At 44.0% G+C, this 13,753-nt stretch overlaps 1 long non-coding RNA gene across 3 annotated transcripts in view; it reads right to left on the bottom strand.

Annotated features, from left to right (window-relative positions):
• The window catches only part of LOC135241667 (uncharacterized), a 16,413-nt gene extending 2,827 nt beyond the window's left edge, over nt 1–13,586 (bottom strand). The window contains exons 1-4 of one of the 3 annotated variants that reach the window (XR_010326079.1): nt 13,383–13,586; nt 5,396–7,636; nt 2,684–4,674; nt 1,842–1,908 (exon numbers count right to left, since the gene is read on the bottom strand). This is a non-coding gene — a long non-coding RNA (uncharacterized LOC135241667). Of the gene's footprint in view, nt 1–1,841; nt 1,909–2,683; nt 4,675–5,395; nt 11,068–13,382 lie in introns of all 3 variants that reach the window. The other 2 variants (XR_010326078.1, XR_010326077.1) reach the window with 2 other exon arrangements.
• Between the last annotated feature and the right edge of the window lie 167 nt (nt 13,587–13,753).

Genomic DNA, 13,753 nt, shown 5'->3' on the forward strand with positions numbered 1-13,753 from the left:
TTAGTGGATCATTGTTTGTAATTGTTATCGTAGTGTGTAACAAAGAACTGTATACTGGAGTGTATAATGCAGCCAAACACTATTGCAGGTACACTTCCTGGTCATAATATCTGGGTGGCCCCAGCACAAGGAGGAACCCAAAAAAAAAAAAATACTGGGTGCGTCTTTTTTTCCACCTACATGCTCAACACACTGAGTGCTCAATAAACCACTTCAGGTGGCACTAGTGAAGATGTGTTTAAATAGTTTTGTGAAGAAACTGTCACCAGGGGAAGTTCAGTAAATCAGCTGACATGATAAATATAGTGCCATGGCAACTGCTGCTTGTTGTAGATAAGGCTGCAAAATAAATGTAGTGCCAGACAAATGGCTCCATGTGCCTGAATGCTTAATAAACCTCAAAATCAATTTCATCACAAAGTACTATATCTGTATTCTTATTATTATTATTATTATTATTATTAGTAGTAGTAGTAGTAGTAGTATTATTTTATTAAGCTGTGTTACGATACAAAACAGTATCTGTCTGAATACAGATAACACCCTCATATGTACTGACCAGTTGCAATACATGTATTTGTGTACATGTGAGATATGCAGTTCAAACAGAAACGGGGGTGCATTTTTTCTGATATGCAAATGAAGGGAATGCACAAACATTTGCACTTCACACAACACTTACAAAAAGGCCACAAACGAGACAAAGGACCCACGTAGCAATAAGCGGGAATCCAACGGCGAACGATTTTATCGCTGCGTAGCGCCGCGTTATGAAAAAAAATGCAGAAAGCCAGTCGTCAGGAGCGTTGCGGCTGCACCAGGAGCCCTGAGCCCGCTCACCGCGGCAGACCCGCCTCCCTGGATGTGGCTGAGAGACGGAGGCCTCCTTTCCTGCGAGGGGAACGGGCGCACACTGCGCTAATGTCGTCGAGCCGCCATCAGAAGTTAAGTTGAGCCTAATTAAGTCCGGGGGCGTCCTGTGGCCCCCGCGCGAGGGGCCCCCTTGACTGCGGCAGGTAACGGCGGCCCCCCATTACCGCCGCTGAGCGCCGCGGCGACGCGGATAAACAAACAGCCGACGCTAATAAATGAATTATGAATGTGCTTCGGTTTCGAGACCTTCGAGCTCGGGGAGGATCTGCTGCTTGAAATTCATAAATGTAATTAAATAATTAAATTAGCGCTAATTAACATGAAAGTGTTGATTATTTAAGCGCAAAAAGGGAAAAAAAACACCATTCAACTTCTTAATTATTCTTGTTCACACAGCATTTCCTTTCACTCAGCCGCCCTAAGTGCAAATAAAGCATCCCATCTGCTTGTAATTAGATCTAAATAATTTCAGACGATGTAGCTTATCATTTTGACTGCACATTTGATTAAAGCCAGAGTGGGAGCCATGGAGCTTTGGATTTACCTAATGGAGGTACCATGGGTTACAGAGCCTATGACATTAGCAAAAAAAAGAGGATAACAGAAATCAGACAGGATGAAAAGGGGGAAATATGTCCACATAAAAATTCTGGGTTGTAAAAATCCCCGATCCTTTATAGTTCATTTCCTATAAATGAAAGGGAATTACGGCGAACCAACGGAGCCTGCATCTGAAGCGTCCCAGCGTAACGACTTTTCATTTGCTTAATCTCCAAATTAAATGGCGTTTGAAGCGAGAGGCACTTTTTTTTTTCCTCGGTATTATTACTCTCATCATCTCGAGAACATTTTCCTGCCGAGACCAATTTGAGTAAGACAAGAGGGCCCTCCCTGAACTCAATAAAGGAGCTGTAATGCTTGGGTTAATGGTGGAGGCTGATGGATCTGCAGGCGGGGGAGAGAACTACCTAATGATGGGATGAGGATTACAGTCCTCCTGGAAGACCTGATGTGTTTCCAGTTGGCTGCCAGATGCTGGAAATCAAGACAAACATTGATCAGTGACAGGACAGCAAGCACATTCATCAAGTCACCGGGAAAAAAATAAAAAAAATTAGAAATCAAGCTCTTGCTGTAACAGGAACGATCCAAGCATAAATTATATTAATTAAATTAATTACATACTTAGAAGCATCTTCCCCCAATTAATTAAATTAGCCATGTACATGATGCTACTGGCAGGAGAAGATTAGGGGGATTAATTAACAGAATATGAATGTTTAAAGCACAAACATGCGCGCACACACACACACACACAGCGAAGGCAAACATAACGAAGTTGTGAGCACTAATTAAAACGCTGCCTGCGTTCATAAAGATGCTAGCGAAAATATGACAGCACTGACAAGAACGTGCTGCTTGTGTTTCTGTTATTTTCAAACAAGTGAAAACTGACAAAGGGAAATTAGGTTCTCCCGGCTGTGTATGAATGATTTTTATGATGTCGCACGGAATATTAAGAGGACACGTGGGCAGATGTGTGATTTGAGAGTCTCTATGAAGGCATTTCAGATTGTTTGACTTTCTGAAGTAGGAGTAATGACAGAATAAAAAAATGGAGCAAAGTTTGGGGAAATGGGAAGCGGCAGGGCTATATTCGCAGTGGAGAGCGGGCCGTTTATCTGAGCGGAAGGGGCCTTTATGGGAGGCAGGGGGAGCGGGGGGCTGGAGCGGTGTGGAGCGCTGTGCCTGCTGGAGTGGAGAGAGGCGGAGCCAGCGTTCGGTGTGACAGCTGGCGGGCTGCGCTCACCTCTGGCCCGCTGCGCTAACTCTCCAGATGTGGGAGACGCCGTGCCTGCAGGGCTCTTCCTGATGCGGGCCGTCTCAGCCAGGCTCAGCCGGGGGACGGGCGCGGTCCTGGCCGCCCGCTCGCCGCCGCGTCGGAGACGGCGGTCCGCTGGAGCCGTGCGGCGTCCCAGGCGGGGGCCGGGAGCCCCGTTCGCGGCCGCCTCCGTACCTCCCTCCCCCTCACAGCGCCGGCTCGGGTGCTTCTGTGGATCCCACCCCGCCTCTCAGCTCCCAGGAGCGCACCGCAGCCAGGCTCAGACACGCCCAGATCCTGCACCGGCACTGCCAGAGCAAGGGGCACGGCACACGCCCACACCGGCTCCTCCAGGAGCCATGGCAACCCCGCCAGGATGCCCACGGTACAGTGAGCTAAAAAGCTAAAAGAGCTGGTAAAACTGGCATAAGCAGCAGATCAGAAGCTGTTGGGTAAATCCAGCACCTAATCCAACTGCAATGGGCTCCAGACACATTGGGCTGTCTGACAGACAGGGGGCAGCATGGTACCTGCAGGCCCCTCATTCGCATCCTTATCATGGCTTTTCTACCTAATTTACACCTTTTCAATATATATCTTAGAATATATCTTAGCCCACTGCTCCACTTTTTTTTTACCTGCGTTCACCAATAGTGCCTCAACTATCTAGACTGTTCACATGAGTGTGGATAAGCTCCTCTGTCAAATTTTAGGAGCTGATAACAGAAGTGAAAGCAAATCTTCAATGAACAAAAAACAAAACCAAAAAAAAAAAAGTACTGAAGCGATGGTTTAATTCAATTTAAGGAGCCCCATACAGATGACAGAGACTACAGATGCCCGTCCCTCCACTGTGCCAGGGGGGCACAAGCTGACCTGTGCCCCCTTGCCAGCCCCGCAGTAGCGGCCGGCGCGGAGAGCGGCGCCCGCTGTCACCGTTGCTCCTTCGATCATCACAAACGGCATGACCGTTGGCTATTGTGTCCTGCTTCGCCATGCGTCCCATGTACTCGCAGAAACACAAAACAGCTGGCAGAAACAGATAGAGGACTTCGCTACATGACAAGAGAACAAGTGCCTTTAGGGTCCATTATGTTTCAGCTGTCCTCGTTTCCGATCCTGAGAACAAAGCCCCTGCACATGACAAACACATATTAATAGGGATATGCCGCATTAACACACCTATTTAAAAGCATTTCTGAAAGGGAACAAAATTCCTAAATATTCGTGTTTGAACACAACCAAGCCAGTGTGCATTACCTCTCTGCACTGTTATCCTTTGCAAATCTATTCTTTAATCTCCCACACATATTGTACTGATCAGCAATTTTTCACCCTCAGCAGTCAGATATTAGTCCTAAGGTATTCATATACGCATTCTATATTCTCCAAGATGACTCTGGCTACTTAACCAGTTAACTGGGCCCTAAGGTAGCTGCAAAGGCCATCTCCTCTAATAAACTGAGCATTATTGCACAAAGGTTAAAGGTCACATCAGCTCTTTGGACCGACTTTAAACAGAGAATTGATTTTTAATTTAAACAAAAGCTGAAAGACACCCTGAAGAGCCAATGTGACCAGTGGATTTGTGTTGTATAGTAAATTTAAGTTAAAAAAAAAAACTGCCACAAAAACAGCACGTGTTGCATAAATATCCTCCCTCTAGTTTCACAAATAGCATGTTCAGGGAAATGCAGGCACTCCCAGTTACACTGAAAATGTGGTGCATTGATTTTTTTAAATCATTGACGTTGTTATGCTCTGGCAAACCTACAGAGAACAACTTGGCTACATGTGGAGGTGAAAAGGTGTGCAGAGCATACGGCAGTAACAGAAGTTTTCTGAACTCCTGGTGGGGGGAGGGTGGGGGGAGACATGGGCGGATCAGAAGTGCTTGGGCCCCACTCTCTCTCCAGTCAACACTGAGTCAACCCCCCTGGTCATGGCTTTCTAGAGTTTGGACATCCACTCGGAGGCCCCTGTGGACATGCCAACACAGACAGTGAGACAATTTGTGTTGTTTTGGCTCCAGCCCATTGGATTTGAGATGAAACAATGAATATAAGGTTAAACTGCAGATGGTCAGATTTCATTTGAACGTATTCACATCCATATTGGGCGATCTGTGTAGGAATTACAGCCCTTTCATACATAGTTACCCATTTCAGGGGACCAAAAGAAATTGGACAGATGGTCATAACCTGAAATAAAGTCCTCACATTTCTTGCTTCTTAAGATGGTACCAGACAAAACATTCAACACACTCAAAGCCTTGGCAATGTCTCTGATCTATTTATTCCCATTTTCAGCCACATAATGGTCTGTTCTCCTGGTACTGACACTTCTTTGGTCCTCATGTTGAGAGACAAAAGCAACAGACTCCAAGTGCTATACCTGGAATCATCTCTAGGCCTTTTGTTAGCTTTCTTGCACATGAACTAATGATGCAACGATACACAGCTGGCCAAAAAAACAGCTGAGCAGCCAACTGTCCAATTCTGTTTGGTCCCCAAATGTGGGGAGACTGTATAAAATGGACTACAATTCCTACACAGTTCACCTGATATGGATGTGAATACCCTTAAATTAAAGGTGACAGTTTGTGCTTCATTTTAGCTGTACATTCATAGTTTCATTTCAAATCCAATCTGCTGGAGTACAGAGACAAAACAAAAAATGTGTCACTGTGAAAATACTTACCGACTGCACATTACGTGCACATATATAAATGCACACGTGCATCGTTCTTCACCATTCAGTCAAATCGCCGGACCTGGAGCTGATGTCAGATGGGGTCCTCGGTTTCCAAGCACGACTGCTTCCCCCCCTCTCTCTGTAGACCAGTTCTATAAATACAGCTAATGGGCGATGGGGGTTTCAACAAAAAAGGCACAGCTTTAAAAGAAGAAAAGGGAGAGAATGAGAGCTCTGTTTTCCAATTAATTTATTACTAAAATTTTGGCAAAAGGAAGGACAATTTAATAGTGTTTGTGTGCAATCAGCTCACAACCCAATGCCTGATTGCCCCTGAGGATAGGCCATTGTGAATAGACCCGCGTCACGACTTCCAACATCAAGAGAATTTCTGAGCAGAGATCTTTTTCTTCATGCCCATCCAAGTATTTCCAGGGCTGAGACAACAGCAGTGAGTGTGTTCAGACTTGTGGTAATCTAATTAATGCTGTAGCATATTGACCGTTTTTAGTTTGCTGTGTACACTGGATATGTTATATTAATGTATATAGGATATGATGTGCCGGCTGTCTTAGTGTACATAATGTAGTATACCATGTTAGTATATTTAAGTTGCATGTATTGGATGTTTGTGGATGTATCAGCAAACCTCTGCTTATTAGCTGTGAAATTCTCTACACAGGATGTCTTAAACTTAATGCATATCCATGCTGTACATTGGCTGCATTTGTGTATAGTGTACAGAAATACTACTCCATAGAGTGGTGTGTAAAATCCTTAGTCTTAGTAAAAGTAAATACAACGTAGTCTTAGTAAATGTAAATGTGGTGCCATTTTTCACCATTAAACTATAAAAGGATTTAGAAGGCTGGGAAACTGATTTACAAAAGAAATATATTCTTGTGCATCTTTAACCTGGGTCCTGAAATGTCAGCTCCAGGTTTGCCCAGATACTGTGGGATAGCTCATTTTGCTCATTTGTTCTAAATGCATCTACTCATGGTCCAGTAGCTACTTGCTTTTATCCATGAAATTGAATACATCACACCCCAGGGAAAATGTTTTTGTGTGTCCTTAGCTTGATAGCTGGCCATTGATATACTATGACCCTACTGATATTCATAATCACTTCCATGACAACTAAGTAGCCAATTATCTCCATGTCTCATAACGCAGGATTCTTTCTTCTGGCTGATAAGGAATCTGAGAAAGCCTACTTTAAATTAAATATTCATGGGCATTTCAAATGTCTCTGCTCTACATAATAACAGAAGATGAGAGTCCTAGGGCTTGCAAGCTGAATTCTGGCACCTCAATCAGATAAAGGCTTTGTCTGAGACTGCGATGTACTGTGATGTCTACATCAGCATATACAGGCCAGTATGCACAACACCCTTAATTGCGTTCCAGTACGTGTTCACATAAAACAATCTGCAGTCATCTCAGGCCACTGAAGGCTAAACTTTCCCACAGTACTGCTCACAAATACAAAGCGCTATTTGGCTCCAGTGCGGTTGGCATGATGTGCGACGCCGTTCTCTTATAACGCAGTACTAGTCCACAGAAGACTCGTCTCAGGGTCGAAGCATTTAGCCCCCAGCCAGAGTGCTTTATCGATACCAGGCTCTTCTTGTTTTTTTATCTTTTCATCATGCTTTACAGTCTTTGAGTGCAATTAAGCTAAATGTAACCGTCACAGTATAAATAAGCACTGCACCACTGAAAAGATATAAAGGACTCTTCCCCCCTACTGTTACTGCTGTTTCTTTATAAGACATGGGAGACAGAGTCACTATTACTCATTCGAGGGGGGGGGGGGCACTTCTAGCACAGGATGGTGAGCTCAGCATTTGATAAGACATCCATGTTTTGGAGAAAAGCATCTTCTCCATTTTATTCTACAGGAAATCTAAGTTTGATGTTCATGCGTGCCATAAAATTCTAAGATATAATAGTAATCCTTCCTCTGAGATTAGGGCTCATACTGTAGGTATCTTAGCCACAGTATGTAGGCCCCAAGAGTCATAAAACAGAGAAAATAAATAAGATTTGCAACAAACAAGGTGGTTTCTCAAAGCACCCAGTAGCCCGTTTTGGTAAAGGGACCGCGTTCAGTTGGGAGGTCACCATGGGCCTGAGGAGCCCCATGCCAAACGGTCCAAACGGACGCTGATCCTGCAGTGTGGCGAGCAGTCAGCACGGGTCCTGCGTCGCAGGCGCTGCTGGTCCAAGGTCAGCGAAGGGGCACTGGGGGTAGAGGCCTAAAGGTCAAAATATTAACCCGCCGCCCCTGCCTCACCAAGACCTGCCTCCAGGGCCCCATCACCATCGCCCACCGCTGGAAATAACTGCGCCACTTTGAGTTCGATCGCTTGCACAAGTGGAATGCTATTAGTTCCGGGTCACCGGGCAGATTTTTTTCTTTCCAACAAACTTTCTTATGAAGCAAGGAGACGACCATCCATTAATCAGAGTACTGGCAGCTTGTGGATGTCAGTAAATATGTGGTGTTTTTTTCGGTTGTGTACGTGTGTACGTGTGTGTGTGTGTGTGTGTGTATGTGTGTATGAGAGGGGGGTTGTGAGTTCACGATTACAACTGACAGATTTTCTGCATTCATTAAAGTGTGTGGAGGCTGAGACACAGCAGCTAATGACATTGTAAACTGGCCAATAAGCCCCTTCCCTGCAGCTATCAATCATAAATTGGCTTGGTTCTGGTAAGTTATGGTTGCAGGACAATTTCTAAATTTCGTTACATTTTCATTTTTCTTCCTTTTTTCATTTCTGCAGTTTTCTCCTGATGGCGTTCATTTATGGCATATACATATGCGCTATAAGAACTACAGCAATTAACCCCCCCAAACCCCTTCTACAGCACATTAGCTTTCAGACCCACCAATGTCTTTGTGAATTCATTTGCTGGTCTGAGCATTTGAAAACCCAAGCCTATTGTAGAGAAAGGGACTACAGCTAAATCATTTTTCTGCCATAAAAATGCATATACGCCATTTGTGACAAAATATGTACCTAATTTCTAACAGCCAAGCTAAAGGGCTGGCTTTTACCAGCATAACCTCACTGTGCTGTTTAAAAGCATTTAAAGGGAGCATTATAATCACTTCCTCTAAAATGTATATTCAAACAAACCGTTAATGGCAGTTTAGCAAAGAAAGGGTTATTAGCCCATTTGTGCACAGGTACTGCACGTGCTTTTCTGACGGCTGCATGAAGGGCCGCTGTGGAACCATAACCTTGGAATGACATTCCACAGGATGGCCCTTTAGTAAACACTCTGTGCTCTCAGTTACCACCCATAATAGTATACATGCCACAGATAACACAGCGACTGAACAGGGGAGATATCGCGCTCCAGGCTAGCGGGAGCGGCTGGGTTTTCAGCGCACGGCGCTTCGCGACGCAGGGCAGTCTGTCCTGGGGAGCCTGCGCGGTGGGCACACGTTCTTTAAACGGAATCAGGAGCTGACCACATGCAAAGCAGATCCTTAATATTTCCACACGTTTTCTCCAGACTCCCCTCCCCCGGTTTCATTTGTTTTGTTTTTTTTTTTGCTTGTTCGTTTGTTTTCTGGCTGTCAGGCTGCGTAACAGAGCAGCAGCGCTCGCCAGTTGCCTCGTTTGTTTTGTTTTTTTTTTGTTTGTCTTTTCCTGAAAGGCGCACATCTGTTTTACGGATTGTTGAGACGGAAAAAAAAATAAAACACCACCGAAAACTAAAATGACAAAAATGTAAAAAACAGAAAAAAAGAAAAGGGGGAGCGTGAAAGTTGCTTTCCTCCGGTACAGAAGGCAGCTGAAGCGAAGGCTGGCTGATGCCGCGGTGGGCAAGGGGCCAGTGGGCGCCAGTTGGGGAAGCGTGCACCCATCCTATTGGCATGCAGGGCCAGGTACCTACTCTTGTCCTGAGACAGCTGTAAACCACCAGCCCATAGCGTAGCAATCAGGCGCCCGCTCCCTTTGAAGAATGCTGATACGCTGCAATCTGCGGCTCTGCAGGCTCGGCGGGCCAGCAGCCGGCGCGCGCGTCGCCCCGCGGACGCCACTGACAGCCTCCGCCTCATTTCTCCTGACAGGCTCAGGATGCGGGGGGGAAGAAGGGGACAGGACGCTCAGGAAAGGGGAGGGACGGAGAGGGGAGAAAAAGAGGGGGGGGGGGGTGGGGGGAGAAAAGACTCCGAAACAAATGGCGACCTTTGGAAAGATTAATTTGTTTACCAACAAATGTTCTCGCTGTCATCGGCGGGGCCGGCTGACCTTCACGTCCCCGTCGCCAGGTTGCGAGGATGCTGACTGTAGTCATCTGTTAACTTAAACTTCTCCCATCAGTCTCCGCCGCCGCAGGTGACAGCGACCGCCGGCTCATCCGCTGGGTTTCAGGCGGCGGGACGGCGCCCGAGATCTCAGCCCGCCGTCTCATAATAGCATCCCATTCGTCTCAGTTAGCTGTAATAATTCCTGTAATAATTCCTAATCAAATCTCCTCGGTAGGATGAACAAGCCTCTATTGATGTGCTACACTCAGCTAAGTGGAAGGAGCAGGAAGTCGATACCCAGTGATAGAAAAATTCATACACGCAGTAAGCTTACACAATGGGAATAGTGTTCCAATAACATGACCACAGGCGGGCAAACCCAATAATCCCTCATGTGTGGCACAAACTTCACACTTAATTCAACTGAGGCAGAGCCAAGATAATTTCCCTTTTCACTGTATGCTCTCAATCAAAGCCCATTTTTGCCGAAGAAAATATGAAGTGTATTGTGGATTTTTTTCTTTTGAATTACTGCAGATATAAAGGAAGCCTATAGCTGTCCTGACAAAGTATTTTGAAAGAAGTACGCCCTTTTAGTTTGGAAATTGTCCAATTAAAAGTTTAAAATTACAAATTAAATTAGGTTTTTTTGAAAAGAATTTTCTTTGTCATATGACAAGCAGTTATGAAAGTTCACCAATGGCAAAACATGATTCTTAAAATACAAAATAAAATGTTCACTTAATTTTCATGTTGATGAACAGATAAATTCCATGGTCATAACAGAACATCCAGGCAAGCTTAAATTACACACCCAGCCCTGGGAACAAAAGCACATCGCACAAGGTGTGGTTTCACTTAAGGCAGTATAAAATATCCACTTCATCCTGGCATGCGAGACAACTCGTCTTGCCCTGATTGGGGGCTGCAACACTATTGTGTATCCATTGAATATAGTCAGATATACAAGTATAATGATTTTACATCAGCTTACATCACAGTCCTGAGACCAAAATTCTAGGTTTCTTCTGTATAATAAAAAGTGTATTGAGACAGAAATGACTGCCTACAAGAAAAGAGAAAAGGAGGTGTAGTCCACTGGTAAGACGTGTATGTAAGACGGAATGGAGCACAGATTATGCTTTTGGATGGAGAGTGGCCGCAGGTGAGCAAGGGGCATGTATTTTTAGATACAGGAGTAAACAGGGTGTTGTAGGAGGTTAACATAGGCAGGAGAGGAGAGATTGTGAATACAGTCAGAGGAGGAACACAGGGAGCTCTCCAGCTGCACTCGCTGCCCTGCCCGTTCCCTTGCGTAGCTCTGCGAGTTTAATCCCATCACTCCGGCTCTGTTTCTCGGGTGATTTGGGTTTCAGAACAAATGCACAGCCAGCGCCGCCTTGCGCTAAACGAGAGAGAGATCAGCGCTGAAATGAAGAACACTCAAAATGACCGTCACAGCGAACCCCCCCCCCCCACCTCTCATTTCAGAAACCTCAAAAAGTTTAGTATCTCCTGTCAGATTACTGCAATTCCATTACACTATTTATTTGCTGTGAAAAACAATTTATTTGCTTCGCAGACGCCCTTGGCCAAGGTGACTAGTGCGGCGTGTATTTTACATATCACTCAGTTCTACAGCTGGATAGTCACGTCATAGAGGCAACTCCGGTTCAGGTAGTCCTCCCTGTGGGGTAAAACAGAGCCATCCCAAAAGGTACTCAAACCAGCAACCTTCTGGTTACAGGACTGTGTCCTTCACAACCTTCACCATTTAGCAGAGACAGGCAGACTGCGACCGAGCAAACGGTGGAGCAGTTACCATACCTTTTCTCCAGGTAAACTGCCTACAGCACACCCTGTCTGGGACGATCTATGGTGGAGTCCTCTTGTAGCAATATGTCAGGCTTCAATCTGTGTTACAGCGTTAATTGAACACAGCTGTACCATCCTCTGACACAGAACCTTATGAAACAACCAAAACGGAAATGAAAAGAAAACACTGCTGGTCACAAATGAAATGGGCCAAATTGGATAATCAATGAAAAAATCCAGTACAGGCTTGATCTGTTACAATATAATAGTACAGGAGCAGGCTGCATGCATTTCTATTCATTTTGCAGGTAGCTGACCTGAATGCTGTTTTTCAACTCTGATGAGCACCATTGGTAGTTCCAGAGTAGGGGTAATGGCTTATATAATGCCGGAACCTGAATTTCATTTGTTTCATTGAGATGCCCTGCTGCACATCACTGATGCCACAGTCCAGCTGAATATCTTTTTACCATTTCACAATCGGAATGGTCTTCAAGGCAGGGAAGAATCTGCACCTCTTTGTTCAAACTATTCTTCAAATGCAGGTTCGTCAATGCACTAAAAGCTGTGGAACTGAATTCCGTGGAAAACCCACACATTAAGCATCTCAAACACAAGTGCGTCAGACAACTAGATTACATTTTCACATGTGACAGCAGAAAACAATTATTCTGTGACATGGGTGACACAGAGAGAGAGAAAAAGCCATGACAGAGCTATCAATGCCTAAATTGTACCTTTAAGTCAGCAAACACAACGCATAGTTAAAGTATGTGTGTTAGTGGACACCACAATGTCCTTATCACATGCTGTACATAACCTTGTAAACCTTCTTAAACAGATCTGGCTTTTACTAATAGTTTCTCTAAGAGTTCTTAGTTATAATAAGTTGTAATAATAATAATAATAATAATAATAATAATTCTTCCTAGATGTTAGAGAAGGCGATAATGAAAGCAGAGCCGTTTGCCTGGGTTTAGCCCCTGTACCATGAATAGTAGCATCCAAGAAATCGGAGATTCATGAACTCTCCGCCCCTCCGTGGATGATGAATGAATCGGAACAGTAAGCGCGAGTCCGGCTGTACCAGTGTACCAGACAGTTGGACGTGGAATTAATCAAAGTCCATCACAAATGATCACATCCACAATCATGATACAAAATAATAATACAGGAGTCACAAGACAGAGTGTTAAGATGACCTAATCATGATATGATTCTTACGTTATTTCTCATGACTTCTTGCTAAGAAATTTGCATTCACCCACACCTTCCAGAATGAATGAATGCGCTAGAGCGCACACACACTCTTCGGGCTTACTTTTTTAAATAATGATATGAAATACGCACTTTGTATGAACATGAGTCTCTTAACAAATGAGATACATACACAATAAAATCTGTTCTCGTTTTTTTTTGTTTTTTTTGCGCGGATGAAAATTATTTTCATGCGAGACGAGTACCTACTTGAAAAAATGATAATACGCTAGCATTTTGCAGACATACTAAGTTTAACATCACAAATCGTAAATGCATATAGAAAAATTACAGAGTAGTCGAACTATCTTTAATTAAAAATAATACATTTACCATTTTTGAGAAAAAAAAGAAAGAAAAAACCCCGGAGCCAAGTTACTACGTAGTAGTAGCTAAATTAGGTCCTTGCAAATAAAATGAAACAGTTCAAGAACCTGGTCTTGGAGATTACTTGCATTTGTAAATACGTACGTAATACACATGCGGCGCTTGTACGATATAGTCTACATTTCAGAAAGCAATCTCTAGCTAGTTCTAGTGTTTTATAATGATAACTTCATCTTAAACAGGCAACCGAGAAACTTGTTAGACTAAGTAACTTCCCAGCGAACGAACAAGATGAAAACAGAATGAAAAGCAATTATTTACCTGAATTAACACATTTCAATACTGTATGCTTTTCCCATTTCATCTGTATTTTTTACAGCCTGTCATTTCGGTTCTATTTCGTTTGTTAGCTAGTGAGCAAGCTAATTAAGCTAATAATGCATCACTCCTGTGCGCCTGCCAGTTCCATCAAACGTCATCCCCATAGCAACAAGGTCAAGTGAACGACCGTACCATGGCAACAAGACGCGTCGTAGTCCTGTTCGCTCTCTTATAAATTAATTTGTTTGCTAATAATGCATTTTGCTAATTCCTGGTCTTATCCGCATATAACATTTAACGATTTAATTTCATGATTATTTGGCATCATTTCCCGTTGCAATTAATTTCAGGACATGCAACTGCTAGCTAAT

Source organism: Anguilla rostrata, chromosome 16, assembly GCF_018555375.3.
Source record: "Anguilla rostrata isolate EN2019 chromosome 16, ASM1855537v3, whole genome shotgun sequence".
Lineage (NCBI taxonomy): Eukaryota > Metazoa > Chordata > Actinopteri > Anguilliformes > Anguillidae > Anguilla > Anguilla rostrata.